General features: G+C 44.9%; 1 long non-coding RNA gene across 1 annotated transcript; it reads left to right on the forward strand.

The window, feature by feature from the left end:
• Positions 1 to 34: 34 nt before the first annotated feature.
• On the forward strand, positions 35 to 7,679 carry LOC309614144. The gene is made up of 2 exons (XR_014236044.1): positions 35 to 3,307; positions 3,353 to 7,679. It is a non-coding gene; the product is annotated as an uncharacterized lncRNA (long non-coding RNA).
• The last annotated feature ends 810 nt before the right edge of the window (positions 7,680 to 8,489 follow it).

Genomic DNA, 8,489 nt, shown 5'->3' on the forward strand with positions numbered 1-8,489 from the left:
GGGGCAGGAAGTGGCTCGTTCCTCCTTTCGGAGAGCATTTCCGGAGCGCCTACTGTGTGCTCCACGCAGGGGGTGGGGGTCGTTACCGAGAGGAGAAATAATGCAAATCCCGATGTTTGTTAGTCAAATCTCCGGAGAGGAAACTGAGGCCCAGTTAGCCCGGGGATTTACCCCCAGCTGGTAAGGACTGGGGTCTGAATGCGGCGCCTCTTCTGCCCTCAAGGTCGCGTAGAGTCGGGTAGAAGTCTCCCTCGGACACAGCCCCAAAGCACGTAGCCCCAGGGTCTGTCACACAAGGGGCAGCCAGAGGTAAAAATAGCCAATGTTTAAGGAGTGTTTATAACGCAGTGACCTTAAGCGTGTGTATCTCCCTCGGGTTATGGGGTAGGTCCTGTTATATGTCAGTCCCTGGTTTGCCCATGAGCTGTTCTTGACTTTGCTTCTTGTCACATAGTCAACCAGTGACATTCAGCCCAGGTGGGTCCGATAGCAGGAGGCCGAGCGCTTATCTGATTGAGACGGGCCGTTGAAGGAGGCAGATGACCGTCTAAGAGCTCTCAGCGCTCCCTGGTTTCTTTTTCCTTTGCCCTCAACACCCAACTCCAGGACGTTTCCCTTGGTCTTCCCCGACCCTGCCAGCACTCTCTTCCCTGCTCTTTGCTCTCTGTTCCACGTACTGTAAAATACCTGCTGACCAACCTGTTGGCCTTCTGGGGAGACTTTGTGCCCCGCAGAGACTAGCACAGAGTCAGCCTAAAAATGGGTAAGGCCTTTTCTGGGCCTCTGGTTCCTCATCTGGTCCCAGATATGTAGGACCCTCGAGCTTGGAAATCAGCAGCTTTGAAATGGTTTTTGGTCTTAATTGCCCTTTAGCTATGGAGAACTCAGAACAAAGATCTAGTTTGCGCCCCAGACCCTAAGCCAATCAGAATGCTGATTAAATGACTGTTAAGGTGCACCTGGACTCCCCGTTGAAGCCAGACTAACCTGCAAATGCTTAGAAGCTAGTTGGCCACACTGTTTTCCTCACAGCAGTAGCCAGAGTGTCAGTGCTGCAGCCCAGCGCTCTCCGTGTCACAGACGGGGAAACCAGAGCCCAGAGTGGAGGCCCCATACAATTTCTTGGAGCGCTCTGTCCACAGCCTTATGAGAGAAAAAGGGAGGCTTGGGGAGTCTCACGTAAAAAAGGTAAAACCTCCGGGCCCTGCAGAAATAGAGACGCAGATGTAGAGAACAAAGGTATGGACACCGAGGGGGGAAAGTGGCGGGGGATGAATTGGGAGATTGGGATTGACATATATACACTAATATGTATAAAATGGATACCTAATGAGAACCTGCTGTATAAAAAATAAATAAAATTCAAAAAAAAAAAAGTAAAAAAAAAAGCCTCTGGACCCAGATCCCTAGGATCACAGAACATGTGTGGGATGGGGGCCTACATAAGGGGGACCCTGGAAGGGAAAACGGGTGCAGCCAGGTGAGCTTGTTGATGCGACGGTTCCCAGCACTTGGTGTCAGTGCATGAGAGCCAGACTCTGCCCGTTTTGGAGAAGCCACAGGGGACCTGGGCTGCAGCCCAGAGACCTCCCGGCAAATTAAGCCGGCAGCAGCCCCCTAGGCCAGTGCTTCGCATGTCTTATGCTAGACGAGGTGCATGGGGCAAATGGAGGAGAGCAGCTCTGTCCTCCTTTTAGCCTGCAGTGGAGCCACCTGAGAGCCGTTAACAAAGCAGATTCAGGAGCCCTTCCCCAGACTTCCTGGAGGGGGAGGGGGAGAGTTGGGAGGTAGAGGGGAGGCTGGTAGTATGTCAAGATTGTGCATTGTAAACAAATTTGAGAATTACCGCGTGTTTCTCAACTGGTAAGTTATCAGAATTTAAAATATATGCATCCTTTAAAAGCCAGTAAGTGTACCTCTAGGAATCTATATCGAGAAATAATTGCAGAACAAAGATGAATGCTTACACAAGATTGTTCTTTGCAGCACTATTTATTTTGGTGGAAAATTTCAAACAGCTACGTGCCCCTCAGCGGGAGCTGACCGCTTACAGGCACTCTGGGACCTCTGCACAGCGGGATGTTGTAATGGGGTAAGTCTGTGAGCACTAACCTAGGAGATGGCCAAGGAATATTTATTATGACACTTTGCAATGTCCTAGCAAGAAGGGGCTTTGCATATACTTGGTGAGAACTTTCGTGGGAAAACTTTTTCCAACTGGGAAGTTATTTTTATTGTCATTTTTCTCTCATCCAGTTTTGCCCCCCCCTCGCTTTTTCACAGATGAAAAAACTGGGTCCCTGAGAGAAGAAGGGACTTGCCCCATGATCTGCCTGGGGTCCTGACTCCTGGCACAGATCTGGGGTGGGGGTGGAGGGGAAAGAGAGGTGGGCAAGGCATCAGAGCTCAGGCAAACCTGGTGGCCGCCGGGAGGCCATTTTAGGAAGAGTCCCAGGAACTCAAGATCCCTCAGGCCAGAAAGGGACTGGATAGGCTGCATAAGGCAATTCTGCCTCTGTACCTGAAAACCCAAATTAGAGGCTCCTGATGATGGGGCTGTCTCTTCATTGTGCCTGTTTCTAGTGAACTTGGTTATTGCATGCATAGGTTCAAATGAATGTTATGCAAATCTATTTTCATTGGGAAAAAAAAAAGGCCAGCCATTACTCTTTTTACCTGGGGTTGATGGAAATGGGGAAAGAGACTGATATTCACTATATTCACTTGGCTTCCAACATGAGCCAAGGCGAGATCCGGTAGCACAAAGGAGATAGGGTTCTGGGGGGTAGAGGGGAAGAGTCCAGCAAAGGCCAGGGTCAGTCAGTAATTCAGGAAAAAGCTGGATTTGATCAGCTGGTAGGGCCTTGAAGGCTGAAGTGAAGAATTTGGATTTGGCAGTGTGGGTAGTAGGGAGCCCCTGCAGGGCTGCTGAGACAGTGGCTGAGGAGAGGTGGGAAGAAATTGGAGGTAGGGTGATCAGGTGAGGCAGCTCTGGGTAATTGAGACCAAACAGATGGAGACCTGTCTCTGAAGTCTAGGAGATTTGTAGCTCTCTTCCGTGAGGTTGTGCATTTTCATCTAAATGTGGATTTCAGTTTATCAACATCTTACTTTAAAAGTCTTCTAGTATTTTTTTTTTAATAAATTTGTTTATTTATTTATTTTTGGCTCTGTTGGGTCTTCGTTGCTGCGCACGGGCTTTCTGTAGTTGCGGTGAACGGGGGCTACTCTTCGTTGTGGTGTGCAGGCTTCTCATTGCGGTGGCTTCTCTTGTTGTGGAGCAGGGGATCTAGGCATGCGGGCTTCAGTAGTTGTGGCATGCGGGCTCAGTAGTTGTGGCTGGCGGGCTCAGTAGTTGTGGCTGGCGGGCTCTAGAGCGCAGGCTCAGTAGTTGTGGCGCACGGGTTTAATTGCTCCGTGGCATGTGGGATCTTCCCGGACCAGGAATCTAACCCATGTCCCCCGCATTGGCAGGCGGATTCTTAACCACTGCGCCACCAGGGAAGTCCCTAGTATTTTGTTGATCAGCTACAATTTGCTTAGTTTTCTCCTAGTTGTCAGGTATGCACTCATTCATCTAATTTTTGAGTGCCCAGTGTTTGACAGGCTGTGTGCTTGAAGCTGGGGGATTTGGGCTACAGTGCCCGGTGGTGGAAAGGGTATGGGATTTGGGATTTGGAGCTACTAGCCAGGTGATGGAGGCAAGTCATCCAAACCCACTGAACCTCAGTTTTCTCATCTGTGGAAACATCTGGCTTTGGTGGGGGTCAGAGAAAATAAAGGCTGTGTAAAAACCGTTTGTGAATAGCATTCAGCATTTATAGAACAGCAGATACCATTATCAGGGTGTCTTAGCTCTGCTTCTAATAGCTGTGCGGCATTTGACAATCCGAGTTCCCGTTTCTTTCTCTTCATCTGAGAAATGACAGGGTTGAAAGATAGTCCTAAAGGTCTCTTCCTTCTTTGGCATTCTACCATCTAAGGCTTAAATGTTTTTGAAAGCAACGTATTGTATATATAAATGTCTGTTTGCCCACAGTTTAGGCAACACTGGGTTAAAGATTAAAACACTGGATTAAGATTAAAAAATCTTTTTTTTTTTTTCTTTAAGTTTTTGGCCGTACCCCACGGCATGTGGGATCTTAGTTCCCCAAACAGGGATTGAACCCACGCCTCCTGCATTGGAAGGCAGAGTCTTAACCACTGGACTGCCAGGGAAGTCCCAAAAAATCTTTTTAAATTTTATCTTTTCTGGGTTAAGTGGTGAGGAGTATTACCTAAAACTGTATCTGTCTGCATGGCTTTCTTAAATAGCTTTCTAGTTACACTTGATTATCTGATTTTCTTCCTGTGCAGGTTACATTTCAAATGGGCCCCAAGTTATAGCACTTTAACTTAGGGATGTCCGTGTGGCAGGGATGTGGCAGTGACCTGCAGGTAGAGTTACCACAGTCTCTTCTCTTGATGCCTTCTGGCTTCTAGACAGATTAATTAGTGGGTGTTGTGCTTTTAATTCGGGGATTGAAAAAGATCCCTTTCGATTTTTCTGATAGTCTGCTGTCCTACCTGTAAACCACTGGGTACTGGTACTTGCAATCACAGCCATAGAAATCAGCTGTCAGAACTGGCTGTTGTGGGGCCTGGGAGATTTAATGACTGTATTTTTCTTCATTCTTTTTATTAGGATCCCAGGTGATAGGACAGTGGGGGATCAGATTCCGTTTGGCATGGTTTCATCTTTTTTATATGTGGGAACTTTTTTACCTCCTGGAGTACTTTTTATTATTTTTATTTTTTAAATTAATTTATTAATTTTTGGCTGCGTTGGGTCTTCGTTGCTTCGTGCGGGTTCTCTCTAGCTGCGGAGAGCAGGGGCTACTCTTCGTTGTGGTGCGTGGGCTTCTCATTGCAGTGGCTTCTCTTGTTGCGGAGCGTGGGCTCCAGGCACACAGCCTTCAGTAGTTGTGGCTCATGGGCTCTAGAACACAGGCTCAGTAGTTGTGGCGCACGGGCATAGTTGCTCTGCGGCATGTGGGATCTTCCCGGACCAGGGATCGAACCCGCGTCCCCTGCATTGGCAGGTGGATTCTTAACCACTGCGCCACCAGGGAAGTCCCCTGGAGTACTTTTTAAATTACAATAGGAAATACACTGTGTTAATTATGGCAAGTTAAACAATGCAAAAGCATATAAAGAAAAGTGAATAACCTCCCCCCCTCATTCCCACCTTTCAGCATTAGCAGTGATAACAGGTATGTATTCTTCCTCACCTTTCTCCATGTTCATGTAAACTCATGCAAATATATACACACATCCTGAGAGGTGTTTTCTCTCCTCCCTCTTATTTACATTTTTTCCTAATTTTCAACAATTGCAAATAACATTTTCTACATAAAGATGTTTGCAATTCTGAGAATTTCCTGAAATAGATTCTCTGAAGTGGGATTACTGGGACAAAGAGTAAGAATGAATATTTGTAAGGCATGTTACCAAAGTGCTCTCCATGACAGCATTTGTAGTGTTTGAGTGCTTGTCTTACCCCGTCCTTAACCACATCAAGTGTTAGCAGTTTTATGTTAATCTTTGCTCATTTGATGGCTGAAGAATCGCCTTTGGTTCTTTTAATCTGCATTTCTTCTTATTATTGGTGAGATTGGATATCTTTTTTTTTTTTAATTAATTTATTTATTTTTGGCTACGTTGGGTCTTCATTGCTGCGCGCAGGCTTCCTCTAGTTGTGGCTAGCGGGGGCTACTCTTTGTTGCGATGCACGGGCTTCTTATCGCGGAGGCTTCTCTTGTTGCGGAGCACGGGCTGTAGGCGCGCAGGCTTCAGTAGTTGTGGCTCGCGAGCTCTAGAGTATAGGCTCGGTAGTTGTGGCGCATGGGCTTAGTTGCTCCATGGCATGTGGGATCTTCCCGGGCCAGGGCTCAAACCCGTGTTCCCTGCATTGGCAGGCGGATTCTTAACCACTGCGCCACCAGGCAAGTACCGAGATTGGGTATCTTAAAATTTCCTAATTATTGGACATTTGTCACCTATGAATTATCTCTGCATCTTTTCAGGTCATTATGAGTTTTTTTTCTGACCTGCAAGTTCTTTTTAGTAGTAAGGATACTTAATCCTTGTTTGTCCTATTGGTTGCAGGTAGTTTTTTCTCCCAAGATTATTGTTTGCTTTTTTTCTAACTCTTTTCTAAGCTGTTTTTTCTTTGTTTTTTTTTTTTAAACTTCTTACTTGGTCACATGTCAGTCTTTGTGATGTTGCCCATTGCTTTTAGGCTCAGAAAGAATATCAGTGATCCAAGGATGTTCACCTAGACTTTCTTGTTGATTTTGTTTCTTAAGGTTTAATTTTTAACACTTAACCCTTTGCTGCATCTGGAGTTTATTTTGACTTACAGTGTGAGGTAAGAATCCCAATACATTTTTTTTCTTAATGGCATACCATTTTTCATCATCTTTCCTATGTGCGATGCCACTTCTTCCAAGGCATTGAGTTATTACACTATTTTTCATGGTATATCCCAAGGAGGGGCTATCTTGAGACTACTACTTTAGATGATGAAAAGACAGATTTTGGCTACGGAAGGAAAGCCTTTGAATTTCTGTAGTGGAGACAGATTCTCCTCTGTGAAGCTAATGATGTTTGGGCTTTAAGGACCCTTACTTGCCCCTGTCTCTTCCAAGCCCTGGAAGAGGTCATATGTTTTCATAAAATATACAAATTAAGAAATTGTCATTGTAATCACTTAAGACCACTGTCTTATTCCACTATGACTTCCCTCCTCACTGTTCCCCTCCTGCTAACTGGCCTTCTGTTGGCTCTGGACATTTTTCTGGATCTGGCTAAGGGTTGAGTTAGAATGCATTTAGGTTGGGTTTATCTGTTTATGTAGTTTGTAGTCACTTCCACCAACAGTTCAAACACTGACAACTGTCCTGGTAGAGGAAAGCCTTTCATGACACAAAGATGCAGGAACAGAGGTAGTGGCACCATATAAAGGTGTCCTATAGCATACACACCAGAAGTATATAAGTAAAGGAAGATAAACAAGGTTGGAAACATGGATCAGAAGCTGGTCTGTGCCAAATTCTTCCAATCATGAAGATTGTAAAAATGGAAGCAGAGGACTTAGTTTTTGTTTTTTGTTTTTTTAAATTTATTTTTGGCTGTGTTGGGTCTTCGTTGCTGTGTGCGGGCTTTCTCTAGTTGGGGTGAGCGGGGTCTACTCTTCGTTGCAGTGCGCAGGCTTCTCATTGCAGTGGCTTCTCTTGTTGTGGAGCACGGGCTCTAGGCATGCGGGCTTCAGTAGTTGTGGCACGCGGGCTCAGTAGCTGTGGCTTGCGGGCTCTAGAGCTCAGGCTCAGTAGTTGTGGTGCACGGGCTTAGTTGCTCCACGGCATGTGGGATCTTCCCGGACCAGGGCTCGAACCCGTGTCCCCTGCCTTGGCAGGCAGATTCTTAACCACTGCGCCACCAGGGAAGTCCCGAGGACTCAGTTTTTACCAACACTTATTAGAAGTGGAACTTTTTGGGAATTCCCTGGCAGTCCAGTGGTTAGGACTTGCGCTTTTACTGCCAAGGGCCTGGGTTCAATCCCTGGTCGGTGAACTAAGATCCCACAAGCCGTGCGGTGTGGCCAAAAAATAAAATTAAATTAAATTGGAAAAAAAAAAGGAACTTTTCTTCTTCCAAGAATGTACTTGATAATGCAGTGTACACAATTATAAATGTACACATCAGAAGAAAGACTGAATCATCTTTATTTTTCTCTATAAAATCATATTATGAAACTATTATCATATAAGGTCAAAGAAAATGCCCCCAAAAGTAGGAAAAAATACTTGGAGAGGTTAATTATAAAAATACTATGTTATTTTTCTGGATTTTGTGATTTTTGTGATATATGTTAGTTTTTTAAAAATATGTAGTTTGCTATCTTTTTTTTTTCTCATTTTGAATAAAGAGTCACATTTCTGCCAAATTTTATATATTTAATTTTACATTTTTTTTCTTAATGAAGCCCCCCTCCAAATTATATGTTTCAGTTCCCACAAAACCTGGATCTGCCTTCAACCCTTAGGATGAATATGTTGGCAAAGATTAAGCCTTACCCCTTAAGAAGCTCTGGTTATAATTTGTCCCCTCTGGCCCTTTAGAAATGAAATTTCTTGCCCTTTACTCTGATTTTGACACGGAAATAAAACTTTTAAAGGGGTCATTAAGTGAATGATACTTTATGCATTCTGTTCTTCACCGTGCCTTTTTCACTTAACAGTATATCTTAGAGGCCTTTCTCTTCATATGTGAAGAACTTCCCTGTTCCTTTCAGCACTTACCTCTTATTCCTTTGTATGGATATACCATATTTATCTTACTGCTGTCCCGTGGGTTGTCATGTAGGTTGATTCCAGTATTACTATCACAAACAATGCTGCAGTAAGTAACGTTATACATCTGTCATTTCACAGAGTACAGTCTTAGGA

The sequence above is a fragment of the Balaenoptera borealis genome (genome assembly GCF_965194805.1).
Source record: "Balaenoptera borealis genome assembly, chromosome: 16".
Taxonomy (NCBI): Eukaryota; Metazoa; Chordata; class Mammalia; order Artiodactyla; family Balaenopteridae; genus Balaenoptera; species Balaenoptera borealis.